The sequence below is a fragment of the Aquarana catesbeiana genome, linkage group LG03, assembly GCF_042186555.1.
Source record: "Aquarana catesbeiana isolate 2022-GZ linkage group LG03, ASM4218655v1, whole genome shotgun sequence".
NCBI classification, from domain to species: Eukaryota; Metazoa; Chordata; class Amphibia; order Anura; family Ranidae; genus Aquarana; species Aquarana catesbeiana.
The window spans coordinates 276,720,645-276,743,267 of record NC_133326.1 but is presented as its reverse complement, the minus strand read 5'-3'; the positions used below and the strand labels follow the sequence as shown (position 1 = coordinate 276,743,267).

At 38.7% G+C, this 22,623-nt stretch overlaps 1 pseudogene; it reads left to right on the top strand.

Moving 5' to 3' along the window:
* The first annotated feature begins 7,726 nt into the window (after window positions 1-7,726).
* Window positions 7,727-10,002, top strand: LOC141133950 (nodal homolog 2-A-like; annotated as a pseudogene).
* Window positions 10,003-22,623: the final 12,621 nt, after the last annotated feature.

The window sequence follows — 22,623 nt, the reverse complement described above, 5'->3', positions numbered from 1 at the left end:
AGGTTACATAGTTTCTGACACATCCTCAAATAAGGCTGGTCATAGAGGGGTCATTTTTTTTGCTGAACCAGCGAGTTGAACAAAAAAATGACCCAATTCCCTTATCCACACAGTTGATGTGGATGGGGGAATCCTCCCTGCTGAGCTATTTTATTTTGACAGTTGGGAGACTTCCCCGCTGTCAAAATACACTGATCAGCCCCACTAAATATAACTGATCTAAAAGAAAAAAAACAGACAGATCAACCCTGCCCATAAATGGATCAACATTTGGCCGGTCCCTGCTGAACTGGCTAAATTTGGATCCATGCATTGTCGGCTTTGGTGGTTTAATCTGCGATAACAATATATAATATAGACTTTCAAATCATGGTCATTCGTGACACATGGCCATTTTGCTAGAATACGAGCATGGTGGGCTACATATTACTGTACCCACCACTGCAGTTTTTTTATTACGTGTTATTGTTTTTAATTCATGTTTTTAAATTACCTTTTACTTTTAGCTGCATTGAAATATATGTATATAGTGTTAGGTTTTAATGTTTAAGGTTTGTTTTGTTTGGGGAAGATATATTTTGTTTTAATATAATTTTTTTTATTTTGGGGTCAGCAACATGAACCTGTGCCTGGCACAGACAAAGCTGCCCTTTGTTTGCAGCACATCACCGCAGTCTCCTGCAATACAGCTTATTGCACCGAATAACCACATTAAGTGCACCAAAGCACCACATTATCACACACTTGTGAATGGGGCCAACTGCAATTACCCGTTAGAAACTCAGCAGGGTTTCCTGCAAAGAGCTACAGGCAAGAAACCCCATTCAAAGCAATGAGAGTTTTACAGCGCTTACAGATATTCAACGCCATTCACATTTGATTGCCGGCTAAGCTGATTATATACTGTGTAGTGATTATAAAGTATTTCTGAATTTTGTCTTTGAAATAATACTCTAATTACGCATGGATAACCGATTAGATGCGAATGGCCACAAACAGCTGTGGGTGGTGTCAGTCTCCCATTGCTTTGAATAGGGCTTCCCACCCACAGCTATTTGAGTTGAGTTTGCCATGGGTAATCACACTTGTGGTCTAATAAATCTGCTTACATAGTCTGTATCAATAGTATAATATTTTTTGGGTACTGTCTGTGAAATAATAAACTCTAGTTTTTATTTCTTGATCAAATTTGTCTTGTTTCAACCCCTTCATTTGCAGTCTAATAAAGCTGATTACATACTGCACATCAACTGTACAATGTTTCCAGCTATTGCATGTGAACTAATACTCTAATTTTTATTTCTTCATAAAACCTGCCTCATTTCTCCTGCCCACACTGCAGTCTAGTCAAGCTGCCTATAAAATGTACATTGACTGTATAAAATTTCTAGTTATTTTCTGTGAAATAATTCACACTGCGGCCTAATCAAGCTGCTAACATACTATGCAGTGACTTTACAAAGTTTCTGTCTATTGTCAACCTGCCTCATCTCTCCCTATTAAATTGCAGCCTAGTCAAGCTGCTTATGTACTGACAATTGCTGTATAAAATTTCTGTCTATTGTCTAAAAATATTGCACTCTAATTTTTTTCACAATAAAACCACCCATGTCTTTCCCTCTTACACTGCCAGCTAAGCTGATTATATACTGTGTAGTGATTGTACAGTATTTCTGAATTTTGTCTTTGAAATAATACTCTAATTTTTGTTTCATGATTTAAACTGCCTTGCTTCTCCCTCTTAAAATCAGTGTGAAATTTACTGACACTACGCCCACATTTTACTGGCACAGCCAAGTTTTTACTGGCATTTCCAAAAGTTACAATATTAGTTTTAACTGCAAATTTCAGTATTTACGTAGGCTACAAACAAGTACAACACACAATTTGCAAGGTGATTTAAGGTAGATATCAAGGCAAAATAACATATTTCTTATTTTATTTTTTGACTTAGAAGGGGCAAGAAATTAGAATGGACAGCAGTAGCAGCCCGTCCATTAGGGGCGCAGGGGCGCCACCCCTCTAATCCATGCGCCCAGCCCCTAATCTACATGTAGGGCGTCGGACGCATGGATTTCAATGGGGTTTTTTTTTTAGCACATGATCAGAGCACTGCGCCCAAAGCTTACCCAGTTGTGTGACAATAGTGAATTAATATTCACTATTGTTTTCCTGATTCTCCTCCCAGCCAATCAGAAAGCGGGTCTTGCAGGTCCCATTCCACACCATGACATCACTTGACATGCTCGGGCACCCCCTCTGGCAGACTCACCCTCCCACCGGTGCCGCCCGAACACACTGTAGCAGGCACTCGGATGTTCTTAGGCTGCTCCGGACTGGAACTACGCAAGCCGAGCATCACAGCCATATTTTTTACTGGCAACCTTTTCCTGTTACAGGCACTTGCTGGCAGGAGAAAAGTGCTTGTTTTTTTACTTTCTGCCAGAAAAAATACCAACGGTTGGCAACACTGCTTACAATGTGGTTTAATAATGCTGCTTACATAGTGTGCATTAGCATCTTAAAGTGGAAATAAACCTTTGAATGTCCTTTTGGGAGAGAATGCTATGTAGCTTAAGGAAATTAGGGTTAGAGAGAGGGAAGGATTCTTACGTTAATGCTGCTGATTTATTTCTTGCAGCCTCTTTACAGCCTCTCCAGTGCATGCACTGTCTACATATGACCAGAAACAAGAAGATTTCCTCACTCTTCTGTATTTGTGCTAACCAGATACTTGCACTGAGTGCTGAAACAAGCCTTTCAGTAACCCGGGTCAGTACATATGGTGGGTCCACATCCGGTGTGTACCGACACTAGCTGATTTCTAACAAATACATATCTAAAGTTCACATTTTGAATATGTTGGAAATAGTTAAGGATAAAGACATGGGAGGAAACTTGTGGAATGTGGGGCTGTGATTTTGACATTTTACTAAACATTTTAGACAATACAGTGTGGTACTGCAAAAAAAAAAAAAATCCACAAACTATACTATTACTTCTTAAGCTGTAATGAATCTGACTGGGGTGCTGCTGCTGTATTTAATTCAGGAAATATTGTAACAGTAAAAAAAATTACACATGCACCATATGTGATAACAAAATATGACGACATGGCCCATGAGAATCCTACTGTTCCGTAATACAGTGTACAGCTTAAAAGCATCTCCCAAGTGTGTAATTGAAAGGGTTGGTGTTTTCTTATGTCACCCTTGAAGTTGCATAAAAAAAGAGAACCCTATTTTTTTTATTGGTACATGCCCTTTAACAATCTCTGTTCTATTAGCCATGCAGTTTTCAAACTCTATGATGGGTTTAACAAAGCCCTGTAAACCAAACCCAGGAACCCATCCCTATTTATAAACTGCATGTGCAAGAAAAGAGCTAAAACGATATTTCGATAGTATCATTATAGATAATGTTTCTTCAGGTTATTTCTGTTCTTCATAGGCAACATGCGGAATTCGTACCACGCTAAGTGTTAGAACAGTATCTCTATAATCTCAGTATAGAGCAAAGTGTTTAAATGATATCGCTACAGTCTCAGTGTAGATAATACTGCTCCAGGTCAGTCCAAACTTTATAGTGAGGGGCATACTCACTTTTGTGAGATACTGTATATGTACAGTATCTCACAAAAGTGAGTACACCCCTCATATTTTTGTAAATGTTTTATTATACCTTTTCATGTGACAACACTGAAGAAATGACATTTGCTACAATGTAAAGCAGTGCGTGTACAGCTTGTATAACAGTGTAAATTTACTGTCCCCTCAAAATAACTCAACACACAGCCATTAATGTCTGAACCATTGGCAACAAAAGTGAGTACAGCCCTAAGTGAAAATGTCCAAATTGGGCCCAATTAGTGATTTTCCCTCCCCGGTGCCATGTGACTCGTTAGTGTTACAAGGTCTCAGGTGTGAATGGGGAGCAGGTGTGTTCAATTTGGTGTTATCGCTCTCACTCTCTCATACTGGTTACTGGAAGTTCAACATGGCACCTCATGGCAAAGAACTCTCTGAGGATCTGAAAAAGAATTGTTGCTCTAAATAAAGATGGCCTAGGCTATAAGAAGATTACCAAGACCCTGAAGCTGAGCTGCAGCATGGTGGCCAAGACCATACAGTGGTTTAACAGGACAGTTTCCACTCAGAACAGGCCTAGCCATGGTCGACCAAAGAAGTTGAGTGCATGTGCTCAGCGTCATAGCCAGAGGTTATCTTTGGGAAATAGACATATGAGTGCTGCCAGCATTGCTGCAGAGGTTGAAGGGGTGGGGGGTCAGACTGTCAGTGCTCAGACTCAGGCACACTGCATCAAATTAGTCTGCATGGCTGTCGTCCCAGAAGGAAGCCTCTTCTGAAGATGATGCACAAGAAAACCTGCAAACAGTTTGCTGAAGACAAGCAGACTAAGGACATGGAACCATGTCCTGTGGTCTGATGAGACCAAGATAAGCTTATTTGGTTCAGATGGTGTAAAGCATGTGTGGTGGCAACCAGGTGAGGAGTACAAAGACAAGTGTGTCTTGCCTACAGTCAAGCACGGTGGTGGGAGTGTCATGGTCTGGGGCTGCATGAGTGCTGCTGGCACTGGGGAGCTACAGTTCATTGAGGGAACCATGAATGCCAACATGTACTGTGACATACTGAAGCAGGGCATGATCCCCTTCCTTCGGAGACTGGGCCCACGGCAGTATTCCAAAATGATAATGACCCCAAACGTACCTCCAAGGTGACCACTGCCTTGCTAAAGTAGCTGAGGGTAAAAGTGATGGACTGGCCAAGCATGTCTCCAGAACTAAACCCTATTGAGCATCTGTGGGGCATCTTCAAATGGAAGGTGGAGGAGTGCAAGGTCTCTAACATCCACCAGCTTTGTGATGTCGTCATGGAGGAGTGGAAGAGGACTCCGGTGGCAACCTGTGAAGCTCTGGTGAACTCCATGCCCAAGAGGGTTAAGGCAGTGCTGGAAAATAATGGTGGCCACACAAAATATTGACAATTTAGGCCCAATTTGGACATTTTCACTTACGGGTGTACTCACTTTTGTTGCCCGCGGTTTAGACATTAATGGCTGTGTTTTCAGTTATTTTGAGGGGACAGCAAATGTACAGTGTTATACCAGCTGTACACTCACTACTTTACATTGTAGCAAAGTGTCATTTCTTCAGTGTTGTCACATGAAAAGATATAATAAAATATTTACAAAAATGTGAGGGGTGTACTCACTTTTGTGAGATACTGTATATGGGAGCAGCAATATTTGCTAATGACATACCAGGGTTGATTTACAAAACTGGAGAGTGCAAAATCTGGTGCAACTCTGCATAGAAACCAATCAGCTTCCAGGTTTTTTCATCACAGCTTAATTGAACAAGTTGTAGTTAGAAGCTGAAGTGGGCTACCATGCAGCGCTGCACCAGAATTTGTACTCTCCAGTTTTAGTAAATCAAACCCACTAAGGTTCTGCTTCCTGCTTTGCGGTGCTACACTATGGTTGTGTTTTACTGCTCCTGCTCAAAATTCATATCTATGAGTCACATAACTGACGAAAGATCATTTGTTTTGGCGACAACCTTTCTAAATATCTGTTGAGCGGTTATGCTGAGAGACTGAAATAGCTAATCTCTGTATTTAGTGGCTAGTCTAATTTACATAATAATAAAAATAGCAAACATCTAAAAATGTAAAAGTCACTCCCAACTTTAATTTAAAGTGAACGAAGTTTTGCAAAATATGTGCTTACTGAAAATACTGTATAGTTTCACTTTAACCCTGAAGTTTCACTGTTGGGTAGATTCGTTCTTTAATGTCAAACAAATATGCCCTTTAATCTAACCATAAAAGAAAATGAACACACTTTCATGTGTAGTATGTGTTAAAGTAAGGTGTTAAATGTTAATGTCTTTACATAATTGATTGTTGTGTATACAATCACTGTTTAAAACAACAGAGGATCAAAGAGACATTAAATACTTAAGTCTCTCCTATATCTATGGGTGGTTTACCTTCAGTATTTGCAGCATTACATTTAAAAACATACATGTATAAATAGTTCTTAAAACTAAGTAATGTTTACATTTTGATCATGTCTTTTAAACAATTTATTATTTTGAAAGAAACTGTTGAATCAAATTCAATATTATAACACAATTTTAGAATTGCATTAATTGTATTTATTCTTTTTTCTATATGGATTCTCTTTTACATTGTTACACAAAACCCTATAATAATCTATAAAGCATGTTTGCCGAGAGTAACAAACTAAAATCTCTAATGATAAAGTAATTATATGGGGCATTAATTGATGGTAAATTTGCAGAGTCATTGGCTTTTTGTATTACATACTAGCCTATGTTTAAGCTATTAGATCTAATATGTAGTTAATTGTACTTCGTTATGATGTCTCAAATAGTTATTCCTCTTTACAAACCAAGTTTATGGGATAGTTTACTGATTATTTTAACCATATGTGAGTACTTTTTTTTCATTAAAATTGTTATTAAATGAATGGTGAGAAATTATGGCAGGGGATAATTGTTTGGCACCTTGTTATGTCAAATCATAAAAGAAAATGTGTATTTTCATGATATTTTACTGCAGTTTAATATTCATGCACCATGCAAAAAAAAAAAATATATGTACAGTATAGCTTATTATAATTTTACTATTATTATCCTGCCACTGAGAATTTGACAAATTTATATCCTGTGACATCCTGGCTTGTATATTTGAAAAAATATCATGTGGTCAATTGGGAGAGCAAATGTCAGTCAATATAAGCCATACAATAAACTGGCAATATGTGCCAAACATTTGTATGGTATATGATAATTAAAGTACTATTATTAGTATTGTATGTGATCATTCAATTATTCCTATAGTATTATTATTATTATTATTTTCAATGTGTTGCCATATATATATCAACAAAACAGACATATATATTACAATAAAATAAAACAAATCTTAGCAAAAAAATGAATTAATAGCATTAAGTCCCTAATTATAAAATAGTATTTTATATTCATCATTTTATATCATCTGAATAGTAAAAAAAAATATTTATGTGTGATATGAAGGTGGTATGCTTTAAATAAGCTAACACACTTTAGGAAATAACAATTAAAAGCAAGGCCTTATATACTCAAAAATAAAATGCTACCAAACATTAAATATATTTCCCCAGTCACTTACAAAAACAGAATATAATAATTATAAAATAATATGACTTTTCTTACTCAAAACAAATAATTAATATAACTGCAATTCCAAGATTATAATGTGACTAATATATGTATATGTATATATATGTTATATACTGGTTAAATACTTACTGAGCAAATTTCAGTTGCTACATTAAAGTAATATAACAGCAGTATGCTCCCTGTGTATTTCTTATATTGTATATTTTAGTTTCCGTTTATTTGATATTAACAACAGATTATTACACCTCAATTAAATCATGCATATTTAGCTCATAAGATTTTGTGCATGTGTTACTAACATGAAAGGACAACTTGACACCTGACAGTTACCTTGGCAGTCTTTGATGTTGAGGTCAATGACATGAAAGGTAATATGTAAATATGGAACCTTTTTATCCAACCATATAAAAAATGAAGGTAACCTAAGGACCTCACTTCAGTCTTGCAGATCTTCTGATGAACATCTCCTGAGACATTACAAATCCAGAAAAGGTGTAGAAGATCTCAGAAGAAATGACCTGGCTGAATACCATCCTCTACCTCCCAACCATCTCCGTGGTACAAGGATTGCCAGCTTTTATGCAAGGAAACCAAAGAAGAATTCCTCTTCAACAATCTAATCACGAATTAAGAAATTCAAGCAGTCTTAATGGACAACCAAACTCTCAAAATATGAAGTACTCACCTTTCATGATGCAGCTCTATCGGACCCTTATTATGGGGAACGACAGGTCTGTCCAGCCTCGAGCATTCCATTCTTCAAGATTCAGACACAGTCCTAAGTCTTACTGCCAAAAGTAAGAATCTGTTACCAATATACTGTATTTTGTCATATAAAATGCCACTTTATGTATTACCTAAATGTAATATTAGTTTTACTCTTGATGGACTAGATTATTTTCTACATAAATGGCATAGAACAGTTTCAATGCCTGCTTTTTGTGTCAGGCATTTAAATTAAGAGCAATTTAATTTCTTATAGCTGATTATTTAACAATAATAGAACTAATTTAAAAAGTGTTTTTGTAGTTTCTCAGTCTTCCCTAAAACACCACTCAAATGCCTCATATATGAGAAATTTACCTTAGCAGTTTCACATGCATTGCCTACTACCTAAAGATTTATTTTAAATGGTAAATATAATTTTAAAGGATGCTGTTTTGCATTTTGTATAACAATATATTTATATATTTTCACGTTTTATGTTTATATATTGTAATAACTATGTTTGTCTATTTATAATATGAATGATATTTATGTTGTATGTTTTGTTGTTTTATTTAACCAGGATGTACCAAGATGGACAATCATCGATCACTCTACTTTGACATATCCTCTCTCTCTCAAGCAGTAATGAGATTCGACTGGCAGAGTTAAGGATTACATTTTCTCCTTCAGAGAAAATACAAGATATGATACTGCATATCTACCACAGCAAACAAAGTGCCAAGAGGCTGTTTCTCAAATCCTTTCATATTGATTTCTCTGTAGCAATAGGTGGCTCCTGGAAAGTCTTCAACCTCACCAAAATTTTGAATACTTATCTCCACCTTCATCAAAGTTCAGATTATGAAGACTTAATGGGTGATGGAGGCCCATCTCAGAGGGATCATGAGAACAGTTGCACAGACATATCTACTGACAGGGTCGTATTGATAGTGTTCACCAAGGACAACCCTTCTGCTAACGTTAATGGATATCCCAACCTCATCCAAACAGTGGAGTCTTCTAAACACGTGATGATTCTAGAAGTAACAAGCGGACAAGGTATCAAAAAGCACAGGAAGAACAGAAATGCAAAACACAGCATCATAATGTACAACTTTCCATCCTTAACCATGGATAATTTAAATGGAAAACCCTTGTGCAGAAGGGTTGATATGATGGTGGACTTTGAGAAGTTTGGGTGGGGGGGATCTGGTTATCTATCCAAAGAAATTGAATGCCTACAGATGTGAAGGAGACTGTCCCATTCCCTTGAGTGAGACCTTCAAACCAACCAACCATGCCTACATTATGGTAAGTGTCATTTTTTTTTCACTGATAAATTTCTTTGCCTTTTCCAAGTATTTTTAAATATTGGGTGTCTTTCAGTATTTCCTAATAATGGGTGCCATTAGACAGACAGCAGTGCAGGAGTAAATGATTGATTGGCGACTGAAGAAAATAAGTTATAATAAGTTATAATGCATGTAACTTTTTGGAACCTCAGAGGAATGTCAGCTAGCTTAATGTCTTAGGGCAGGCATGTCAAATTCAAAAATGTGAAGTTCCAAATTTGGATAAACCCTATAAAGGGCAGGATTTAATGGAATTTCTGTTACAGCTTATGTTTAGGAATTGGCATGCCAAATAAAAAGCCATATATTTAATAGTTTAAAACAGATTTTTGTAGGTTGCAAAAATTTAATTCACCTGACTGTAAAATAATGCTATGTTCAATTTAAATTCTCACATTGGTTAAGGACCCCAAGAAAGAAGTAGATGGGATGCATCCAGCCCAACCAGTTTTAGGTCTACTTTAGGAGAAAGTTAGATACATCAATTGTTACTGTGCTAAATTTGTGGGTTGTTTAATGTGTGTGTGTTTCATCCTTTTCTGTTAGATTTGGAAATTTTTTTTTTTTGTTTTACAGAGATTGGTGAAGCTATTCAATTCAGATAAAGTTGAATGTTTTTCCTGTGTCCTGGTGAAGATGAGACCTTTGTCCATACTGATGTATGAGGAGGGAGAAGTGGAACTGAAACACCATGAAGATATGATTGTAGAAGAATGTGGATGTCATTGAGGAACTGCTAAAACATATGTCAGAAGTATTAAAAAGATGCAAAGTAATCAGTGATTTTAAAGGAATAGTGGCACTTTGCAGAGTCTGGTGAAAGGCCTGCTGAACTCTCTGATTAGAGTTAAAAAGAGTCAGAAAACTGGAGCCAGAGAAAGGAAAGAAACACTTTAATTGCTGGCCTGCACTACTGACCTGGACTGGAGATATAACTTGGCTGATAAAGGGCAAATACTTTTTTTTAAAGAATATTTTTTATTGTTTAAAATACAGTATATGATATACCTTACAGTGCATTTATTGTATGATTATTACAAATTAAAATGTAATGTTCTTAATACATCTGTTTCATTTTGTTTGTTGTTTGTTTGATAGTACTAATTAAGCAATGGAAGCGCACGCTTAACATTAGAGACCCTAAAATGTTTTAGATAAGACCTGTGCAGAAAATGGTGGGTTTTGACTTTAATGCACAGACTTAAAAAGTCCTTTTCACAAACTTAAAAAAGTGCAGGTAACAAAACTCAAAAGAAACCAAATATTTTAAATGCCTACTTGCAGTGTTTTCCATGGGACTGTAGACAGCAAAGAGCAATAAAAGAAAGACCAAAAACCAGTAGTGGACCTTAAAATGGCCGCTGCCTCTTTATTATTGGTATTCAAATTTTAAACATAATAAACAGTAAATATAAGCTGCATCAATAAATAATAAATAATCTTAACACAACAGGGCTGTAATTATAGCAAAATCATTTATTAACTGTCCCCCACAAGCCACGTTTGTTTACGAAACAAACCTGGCCCAACCACCCCGAACCGTGGCCATCTCCACAGCAGTTTGTAAATTGGGGTTAAAGACTCTGCTTCGCAAATCAGAGAACTTTGATACATACTCGAGTATCCATATTAACTGGGACAAATCAAAATTATTTCCACTCTTCCAAATGGTGCTCCCCACTGTACCCTTAAAGTCAGAAATGACATTTAAATATTTGGGAGTTGTGATACAACAAGATCTAAATTCCTATGTCTGGGATAACCTTTAACCCCTCTTGAATTGCTTAGATAGCCGATTTTTGGCCTGTTGTCTCTTTCCCTTAGTACCATAGGATGTGTTAACCTATTAAAGATGGTTTATTTTTACCCAAATTTCTATACTTTTTTAGACAATCACTGATTCCTATCCCAAATCCTTCTTTAATAAGTTGGACGGTATCGTGCTCCCATTTCTGTGGGCTGGCAGGAATGCCAGGCTGTCATGTTTTACCTCATATTTCCCAATTAATCGTAGAGGATTGGTGCTGCCCAATTTTATGTGGTATTATTGGCCAGCAGTACTGGTAACATCGAGGTGATGGTTTTCTCAACCCCGAGACAACATGCAGTGATTCTGGAGGCAGCATTGCTGGGCTGCTACACTGAGCTCAGTAAGCTGGCATACAGAGGTCCAACCTCTAACTCTGCTATTACTACCCCAATGAAAACGACATTATGGGTTTGGGCCCAGGCCAGAGCTCAGTATCAATCTGCCAATGTCTTTTCCCCCCACACTCCACTGTGGGGACAACCCAAACATGCTTGAACTTTCGTTCAATATCAGACCCTTTTTTTTTGGGCTAGATGCGGTATTAAGATGTTATGACACCTTATGCCTCAGGGCATCCTACCCTCGTTCGATAAACTTAAACGTATTTACCACTTACCGAACGCTGTTTTTTCGCTTCCTACAACTGAGACATGCTACTGCAGCCCATTTCCCTAGACCAATTACTCTTCAGGTGGATCCTCTAGAGCAGCGGTTCTAAACTCCTGTCCTCAGGACCCACTATCAGGTCAGGTTTGCAAGATAACTGAAATACATCACAAGTGATATAATTTGTTGCTCAGTGATTGCAGTATTCTAGTCTGCATCTCCCCAAGGTAATACTTAAAATCTGGCCTGTTAGTGGGTCCTGAGGACCGGAGTTTAGAACCACTGCTCTAGAGAGTATGCTTCTTTGTGAGGATCTTCCCAACCCACTACCTTCTCTGTACTCACATTTGTCCACACTGTCTAATCCTCGCATACTGAAATTATGTCCACAGAGTACACTATACCCCACAATGGCTTGCCACTATATACCCTAATAGATCAGATACTTGTCTTTGTTGTGACCTCAAGACTGGTTCTTACCTCAATGTTTTCTGGATATGCTCTAAAATTCACACCTATTGGCAAAACGTGGTGGATACCATTAATGTCCTAGGTATCCTGGTTTTACCCATGGATCCTCTTATATTGTTACTGGGTCTCACAGATACATTGAATGCCTTTAAACATAATAAACTGTTTTTATTTTATGCTATGACTATGCTAGATGGGAGATTCTCTTTGAGTGGAAATCTCCAGCTCCTCCAACAGTGTCGGGTTGGAAAGTAGTGACTAATGCATCTATAAGCGAACGTACACTAGCAGAAATTGCCCCCAAAAATTTGATAAGATATGGAACAACTGGATAAATGCTTAAAGTTTGACTGTTTGATGTCAGTCCTGTAACACCTTTGGTTTCTATGGTGGGCTGCAATTACTGGGTTAAGTTTCTTAGCCATTCCTCTGTATTCACCTCATAATGGTTTTCCTATCTCCTCAATGTAAACTGTGCTGTTTGCTCTACTGAATACTGTTGGTATAGCTGGTTGTTTTATCTACCTAACATGCTGGAATGGTTGGCTATGGAGATTTGTCATGTAACAGTTATTATTGTTTGTTTCCTTTTCCTTCTTTTTTCTGCTTAAGCAATGTTTCTCATTCACCCGGATGTAATGTGCCCTAGCTCTCTTTTGTACCGTTCAAAAATCTCAATAAAAACACTAAAATTGGTGTTAAAAATGTCTAAATCACTGTCTGATAGGTGGACCCCATCCTCTCTGTAAAGCCCAGCTACACTTCCCTCAATATCCACATGTCTGAAAGAAAAGCCAATATTAGTAGGTAAAAACTTCTCAATTCCCCTACTTATTCTCTTCCTAACCTTTTCAAAAAGGGAGTTCAACCAAAGTAACCTGGGGTTGATTTCAGAAAAAACAAGCACAGTGTTCACAAATGACATCTGAAAACAATGCAGATTATTCTGAATTTGAAAAATCAAGTTAAGTGTTTTTTCTTGTCCTATATATTTACCTCCTAAATGTAAAATCAAAATATTAGGCACAGGCCAAAATTGGAACAACATGCTCAGATCAAAAAATAAATTTTTGCCAACACATTCCCCTCCTTCCATGCCAGCAAATATTCACCAGGTAGGGGGTTAAAATTCAAGCTTTTGGTACAAATTCTTTGAAAAGCTCTCCTGTCAGTCCAGAATATGAAAAGGTGTCCTACAATCCATATGGACAAGAACTGACCTAAAATTAGAATAAATAAGATGAATGTATAATTTTTAATGCATCAGTCTTCCATCTCCCAATCCTCTTTATACTGCTGACATCTAAACCCAATCTGGCAGCTTCTGTGGCTTCTCCCACACGCTATGAATGTGAAGATAGATTCTTATTGTCCAAGTTGAAACTGATCAAGCATTTATGAAAACGGCATTGAACTGGAATTTGTACAATGGAGGGGGAATTGGGACTTTATATGAGGCGCACTAGTCGCCTCCATCCCGGTAATACCGAAGGTATATATAGAAAGGGCATGGGACTTTAAAATGAAGCAGTTGAAATGCGGAGGGTTAAAATTGTGCATTTATTGATCATAGTAGATATAATAAAAGAATTTCATATATACACACATGTACAGATAATTGGCACAAAAATATAGACATAATCGATGGGCAAGTACACACAGTTGAATACATGATTTCACAAAGTAGATGGTAGTCAAAATGGTATTGGTGGACCATAGCATGGGTGCCAATGGTGGCATGCCCGGTGACTGATAGTAAAGTTGCATACAGGGATAATGTAATCGTAATAACGAACAATGATGGCATCAAAGTACAGTGGATAGAGTAGGCATCAATTATAGCTCGACGCGTTTCGTGGGTGATGTTTTCCACTCATCAGGAGCTGATGCATAATAATCCTGTAAGATATGTACATCTAATCAACCTCAATCCGTAGGGGAGGAATTGAAAAAATGTTGGAAAAGTATGGCCAGAAATACACTTACCAACCCTGACACTGAGCGCAGCGCATGGCGGATGGCATGGAGTAGGCCGGGGGCAGCAAGCCTCGTGGCGGGAGCTGAGGCAGCATGTAGTGCCTGAATAGCATCAGGTAGTGGGGTGACACTATATGAGTAGTGAGATGATCTCCGTTGATGAAACGTGAATTGTCAGAAATAGAGAAAATCTGGGAATGGATGTTAAAGAATAATATATCAGTATAAATTAAAAAGATAACTAAATAAATTAGATTACGTTGAGTAATATTTAGATATTATACCCAGAGATACTCATAAATGGAGAGTAGTGGTAGCTAGTATAATGGAAATTATAATGAAAAAGGTCTGAATGAAAAAGTATTTGTAAAAGCAACAATGTAACATGGCTTGTCAGAAAAAAGAGGAGGGATATCTAGGAAGTATTGTGTGAATATATGTTAATTAAATACGAATGAAAAAATTATGTAGAATAAAGTATGAATTATGCAGAGTGTTGGTGAGTGATGTAGTGGAGATCGTGTGGTAAGGGAAATCTAATGAAGAAAATGACTAGTGAAAAATCTAAATGTGTGAGTGAGTAGTTAAAAAAGGGGGGGGGGGTTTTGATGTGAAGGATTGTAAAGAGCTGGTGCAAAAAATGGATGGTGACAAAGTAGAAACATAACAGTGAAAGTTGGTGTAGACAGAGAGTGCTTACCTGATGCTACATGTCATGCACAACTAGCAAGGTGGAAACAGTTAGTGTGCAGAAACCAACAGAGGAGACTGGCCGTGTGAGCAGCCCGCTACCACTGGGGGACCTATAAGTACATGCCGCCAGCGCCACGTGCGTGAGGCCTGCGGGGGGAGGGGAGCGGCGTACGCACCTGAGCTAGATGATCGCTCGGTGTTTGGCGCCAGAACAACCCTCCCCCATGGCGATCACGCAGATGGTACTCCAGACGTCGGCGCTGTGACGTCGAATTCAACGTCCCGCGCATGACGTAGGGGACGTGGCGCCGATGCGCCGAGAGGCATCCGCCCAGACCTCCCTAAAGGGGAGGGGAGGGAGGATCCTCAGAGCGCATCGCAGCTCCCGCACTGAGGACGAACAAACCCCAACAATTGTATATATAACGCAACCAGTGCCGGAAATGCCATCAATAGTAACAATGTATAAAACAGATGGAAACATGCATAATATGTACAGAATATATAACCATTCCAGAAGTTTAGCCCCACTTAGGGCATATATTAAACCTCTCGCGTAGATAGCAGGGGAACACTGCTAATCCAACTCTTCCAAATGCTTCCATCCCGGTTAATAAATTGTACAATGGAGGGGGAATTGGGACTTTATATGAGGCGCACTAGTCGCCTCCATCCCGGTAATACCGAAGGTATATATAGAAAGGGCATGGGACTTCCTAGATATCCCTCCTCTTTTTTCTGACAAGCCATGTTACATTGTTGCTTTTACAAATACTTTTTCATTCAGACCTTTTTCATTATAATTTCCATTATACTAGCTACCACTACTCTCCATTTATGAGTATCTCTGGGTATAATATCTAAATATTACTCAACGTAATCTAATTTATTTAGTTATCTTTTTAATTTATACTGATATATTATTCTTTAACATCCATTCCCAGATTTTCTCTATTTCTGACAATTCACGTTTCATCAACGGAGATCATCTCACTACTCATATAGTGTCACCCCACTACCTGATGCTATTCAGACACTACATGCTGCCTCAGCTCCCGCCACGAGGCTTGCTGCCCCCGGCCTACTCCATGCCATCCGCCATGCGCTGCGCTCAGTGTCAGGGTTGGTAAGTGTATTTCTGGCCATACTTTTCCAACATTTTTTCAATTCCTCCCCTACGGATTGAGGTTGATTAGATGTACATATCTTACAGGATTATTATGCATCAGCTCCTGATGAGTGGAAAACATCACCCACGAAACGCGTCGAGCTATAATTGATGCCTACTCTATCCACTGTACTTTGATGCCATCATTGTTCGTTATTACGATTACATTATCCCTGTATGCAACTTTACTATCAGTCACCGGGCATGCCACCATTGGCACCCATGCTATGGTCCACCAATACCATTTTGACTACCATCTACTTTGTGAAATCATGTATTCAACTGTGTGTACTTGCCCATCGATTATGTCTATATTTTTGTGCCAATTATCTGTACATGTGTGTATATATGAAATTCTTTTATTATATCTACTATGATCAATAAATGCACAATTTTAACCCTCCGCATTTCAACTGCTTCATTTTAAAGTCCCATGCCCTTTGAACTGGAATTTAGGTAAAAGGGGAGAAATCAAGATGAATGAACAATGAAGTGAGATGAATGAACAATGAAGTGTTAAGATGAGGTCTATATATTAAAAAATCTTTAAATTAACAGGACAAATAGGGGAACCGAAAAAGGAATTAAAATGCAACCAAATTCCTGTAGCGGATTGGTCAGTTTTTGACTTGGGAATAAAAATCCTAAGCTTAGAAACTTCTATGATAACACAAGTAAATAAAATCAGAGATTCAAACGAGAGATACTCCACCGCTCAGGTAGGTCCAGGTCGACAGACCGATTTAAGAATTCAAATCCTCCAAGTGGAGAGAGCCCTAGGTGCTGGCTAATGCTGGAATGAATGGAAGTGGACTAAGTGATCTGGATAGCCGCACACCGGACAGATAACAAGTGCCTTTATTAATAAATCTGGATCATAGAATACATGGATTACTCATAGCTGAGTAAGCACGTGTCATAAGTGTGAAACGCGTCAGCTGATTCCTGTACATCCCTGTCACAGTTCTTGTGTATTCCATGATCCAGATTTATTAATAAAGGCACTTGTTATCTGTCCGGTGTGCGGCTATCCAGATCACTTCGTCCACTTCCACAAGTAAATAAAATGGCCGATTTGGAATTTTTTTTGGGGGGGTGGTACTACTTCAGAAATCCTTAATGCACCAAAGAAGAGTAAAGAAAAAACCCAAACTAAATAAGTTTGCCTCATAAGAGGAAAAACAAGCTAAACCAGTGGTCTTACAAAGCTGAATAAGAATAGATGGTTTAATAGTCAGTCTGCTATCTGGGTAAAATGAATAATTCTTGTAGCTTTTTATTGCCTGCCTTACTGAAAAGAAGGTGTTACAGTATCTCACAAAAGTGAGTACACCCCTCACATTTTTGTCAATATTTTATTATATCTTTTCATGTGACAACACTGAAGAAATTACACTTTGCTACAATGTAAAGTAGTGAGTGTACAGCTTGTGTAACAGTGTAAATTTGCTGTCCCCTCAAAATAACTCAACACGCAGCCATTAATGTCTGAACCATTGGCAACAAAAGTGAGTACACCCCTAGGTGCAAATGTCCAAATTGGGCCCAATTAGCTATTTTCCCTCCCCGGTGCCATGTGACTCGTTAGTGTTACAAGGTCTCAGGTGTGAATGGGGAGCAGGTGTGTTCAATTTGGTGTTATTGCTCTCACTCTCTCATACTGGTCACTGGTAGTTCAACATGGCACCTCATGGCAAAGAACTCTGAGGATCTGCAAAAAGAATTGTTGCTCTAAATAAAGATGGCCTAGGCTATAAGAAGATTGCCAAGACCCTGAAGCTGAGCTGCAGCATGGTGGCCAAGACCATACAGTGGTTTAACAGGACAGGTTCCACTCAGAACAGGCCTAGCCATGGTCGACCAAAGAAGTTGAGTGCACGTGCTCAGTGTCATTTCCAGAGGTTATCTTTGGGAAATAGACGTATGAGTGCTGCCAGCATTGCTGCAGAGGTTGAAGGGGTGGGGGGTCAGACTGTCAGTGCTCAGACTCAGGAACACTGCATCAAATTAGTCTGCATGGCTGTCGTCCCAGAAGGAAGCCTCTTCTAAAGATGATGCACAAGAAAACCTGCAAACAGTTTGCTGAAGACAAGCAGACTAAGGACATGGAACCATGTCCTGTGGTCTGATGAGGCCAAGATAAACTTATTTGGTTCAGTTGGTGTAAAGCGTGTGTGGCGGCAACCAGGTGAGGAGTACAAAGACAAGTGTGTCTTGCCTACAGTCAAGCATGGTGGTGGGAGTGTCATGGTCTGGGGCTGCATGAGTGCTGCTGGCACTGGGGAGCTACAGTTCATTGAGGGAACCATGAATACCAACATGTACTGTGACATACTGAAGCAGGGCATGATCCCCTCCCTTCGGAGACTGGGCCCACGGCAATATTCCAACAAGATAATTACCCCAAACACACCTCCAAGATGACCACTGCCTTGCTAAAGTAGCCGAGGGTAAAAGTGATGGACTGGCCAAGCATGTCCCCAGACCTAAACCCTATTGAGCATCTGTGGGGCATCCTCAAATGGAAAGTGGAGGAGTGCAAGGTCTCTAACATCCACCAGCTCCGTGATGACGTCATGGAGGAGTGGAAGAGGACTCCGGTGGCAACCTGTGAAGCTCTGGTGAACTCCATGCCCAAGAGGGTTAAGGCAGTGCTGGAAAATAATGGTGGCCACACAAAATATTGACACTTGGACATTTTCACTTACGGATATACTCACTTTTGTTGCCCGCGGTTTAGACATTAATGGCTGTGTGTTGAGTTATTTTGAGGGGACAGCAACTTTACAGTGTTATACAAGCTGTACATTCACTACTTTACATTGTAGGAAAGTGTCATTTCTTCAGTGTTGTCACATGAAAAGATATAACAAAATATTTACAAAAATGTGAGGGGTGTACTCAGTTTTGTGAGATACTGTTTATCGGAGCAGCAATATTTGCTAATCACATACCAGGGTTGATTTACAAAACTGGAGAGTGCAAAATCTGGTGCAACTCTGCATAGAAACCAATCAGCTTAGAGGTTTTTTTCAATCACAGCTTAAAGTGGAGGGCCACCCTGAAAAAAAAAAAATTACACCAAAAATCCTAAAAAAAATAAAAAAAAAAAAAAAACATTTGAAAAAAAAAATTTAAACTTGCCTAAACCCTTATTGCTAGGCAGTCTTCCTAATCTGCCTCTTCCTTTTCCGTGGCGTCTTCTGCTCCTTGGTAAGTGGCCCCGTTGTCTTCTGGGAACTGTGTGTGTTCCCAGAACACCACTGGGCCATTCACAGAGTGCCGCGCCACTCGCATGTGCGCAGTAGGAAACTGGCAGTGAAGCCGCAAGGCTCCACTGCCTGTTCCCCTTACCTAGGATGGCGGTGCTGGGACCCGAGAGCCGAGGGACGGGTCGGCCTTGGGCGGCCGACATCGCAGTCACCCAGGACAGGTAAGTACTTATTTAAAGTCAGCAGCTACAGTGTTTGTAGCTGCTGGACTTTTAATATTTTTTTTTTAGGCCGGAATCCCGCTTTAATTGAACAAGCTGAAGTTAGAAGCTGAAGTTGGCTACCATGCAGCGCTGCACCAGAATTTGCGCTCTCCAGTTTTAGTAGATCAAACCCACTAAGGCTCTGCTTCCTGCTTTGCGGTGCTACACTATGGTTGTGTTTTACTGCTCATGCTCAAAATTCATATCTATGAGTCACATAACTGACGAAAGATCATTTGTTTTGGTGTCAACCTTTCTAAACATCTGCTGAGCGGTTTTGCTGAGAGACTGAAATAGCTAATCTCTGTATTTAGTGGCTAGTCTAATTTACATAATAATAAAAAATAGCAAACATCTAAAAATGTAAAAGTCACTCCCAACTTTCATTTAAAGTGAACAAACTTTTGCAAAATATGTGCTTACTGAAAATACTGTATAGTTTCACTTTAACCCTGAAGTTTCACTGTTGGGTAGATTCGTTCTTTAACGTCAAACAAATATGCCCTTTAATCTAACCATAAAAGAAAATGAACACACTTTCATGTGTAGTATGTGTTAAAGTAAGGTGTTAAATGTTAATGTCTTTACATAATTGATTGTTGTGTATACAATCACTGTATAAAACAAAAGAAGATCAAAGAGACATTAAATACTTAAGTCTCTGCTATATCTATAGGTGGTTTGCCTTCAGTATTTGCAGCATTACATTTAAAAACATAAACGTATAAATAGTTCTTAAAACTAAGTAATGGTTACATTTTGATCATGTCTTTTAACCACTTCAATACCAGGCACTTAGACACCTTCCCGCCCAGGCCAATTTTCAGCTTTCAGCGTTGTCGCAATTTGAATGAGAATTGCGCGTCATGCTACACTGTACCCAAACAAATTTTTTATCATTTTGTTCCCACAAATAGAGCTTTCTTTTGGTGGTATTTGATCACCTCTGCGGTTTTTATTTTTTGCGCAACAAATAAAAAAAGACCGAAAATTTTGAAAAAAAAAACAAGTTTTTCTTTGTTTCTTTTAAAAGTTTTTGTAAATAAGTACGTTTTCTTCTTCAATGATGGGCACTGATATGGCGGCACTGATGGGCACCGATGAGGTGGCACCAATGAGGTGGCACTGATGGGCACTGATGATGGGCACCGATAGGCGGCACTGATGGGCACTGATAGGTGGCACTGGTATGCGGCACTGATGGGCACTCATAGGTGGCACTGATGGGCACTCATAGGTGGCATTGATTGGTACATATGGGTGGCACTGATGGGTACTTATGGGTGCCACTGATAGGTGGCACTGATGGTCACTGACAGGTGGGCACAGAGGGGCACTGACAGGTGGGCACAGATGGGCACTGACAGGTGGCACCGATGGGCAATGACAGGTGGCACTGATGACACTGATTGGTGGCACTGATAAAACTTATTGGTGACATTGTCTGGCATAACTGAAACAAAATGGTGCCAATGAGTTCCCATTTGTGGGCACTGATTGGCACAGATTGGGCACATGTGGATGGCCATGGAGTACATACCGGGCATTCCACATGTTGCCCCTTCCCTGGTGGTCCTAGTGGCGATCCCTGGTGGTCCAGTGTGGTGATCTGAGGGGGGGCTGCGCTGATAAACAATCAGCGCAGACCCCCCCCCCTGTCAGGAGAGCTGCCGATCTGCTCTCCTTTACTCGTGTCTGTCAGACGCGAGTGAGGAAAAGCCGATCAACGGCTCTTCCTATTGACATCGTGATGAGCCGTGATTGGACACGGCTGATCACGTGGTAAAGAGCCTCCGCCAGAGGCTCTTTACCAAGATCGGTGGATCGGTGTGTCAAGCTGACACACCGCTCCACCGATCGCCGTGATTCGCGGGCGCACGGCGGCATATTATCCTACTGGATGTCATATGACGCCCAGTCAGGATAACGGAACCACTTCCCGGACGTCAATCCGCTATAGGCCGGGCGGGAAATGGTTAAACAACTTATTTTGTAAGAAACTGTTGAATCAAATTCAATATTATAACACAATTTTAGAATAGCATTAATTAAATGTATTCTTTTTTCTATATGGATTCTCTTTTATGTTGTTATACAAAACCCTATAATAATCCATAAAGCACGTTTGCCGAGAGTAACAAACTAAAATCTCTAATGATAAAGTAATTATATGGGGCATTAATTGATGCTAAATTTGCATATTCATTGACTTTTTGTATTACATACTAGCCTATGTTTAAGCTATTAGAGCTAATAAATAGTTAATTTTATTTCGTTATGATGTCTCGAATAGTTATTTCTCTTTACAAACCAAGTTTATGGGATGGTTTACTGATTTTAACCATATGTGAGTACTTTTTTATCATTGAAATTGTTATTAAATGAATGGTGAGAAATTATGGCAGGGGGTTATGTTTTGGCACCTTGTTATGTCAAATCATAAAAGAAAATGTGTATTTTCATGATATTTTACTGCAGTTTAATATTCATGCACCATGCAAAAAAAAATATATATGTACAGTATAGCTTATTATTATTTTACTATTATTATCCTGCCACTGAGAATTTGACAAATTTATATCCTGTGACATCCTGGCTTGTATATTTGAAAATATCATGTGGTCAGCTTGGGAGAGCAAATGTCAGTCAATATAAGCCATACAATAAACTGGCAATATGTGCCAAACATTTGTATGGTATATGATAATTAAAGTACTATTATTAGTATTGTATGTGATAATTCAATTATTCCTATAGTATTATTATTATTTTCAATGTGTTGCCATATATATCAACAAAACAGACATATATATATTAAAATAAAATAAAACAAATCTTAGCAAAAAAATTAATAGCATTAAGTCCCTAATTATATAATAGTATTTTATATTCATCATTCTATATCTGAATGGTAAGAAAAAAATATTTACGTGTGATATGAAGGTGGTATGCTTTAATTAAGCTAACACACTTAAGGAAATAACAATTAAAAGCAAGGCCTTATATACTCAAAAATAAAATGCTACCAAACATAAAATATATTTCCCTAGTCACTTACAAAAACATAATAGAATATAATAAATTATAATATAATATGACTTTTCTTACTCAAAACAAATAATTAATATAACTGCAATTCCAGGATTATAA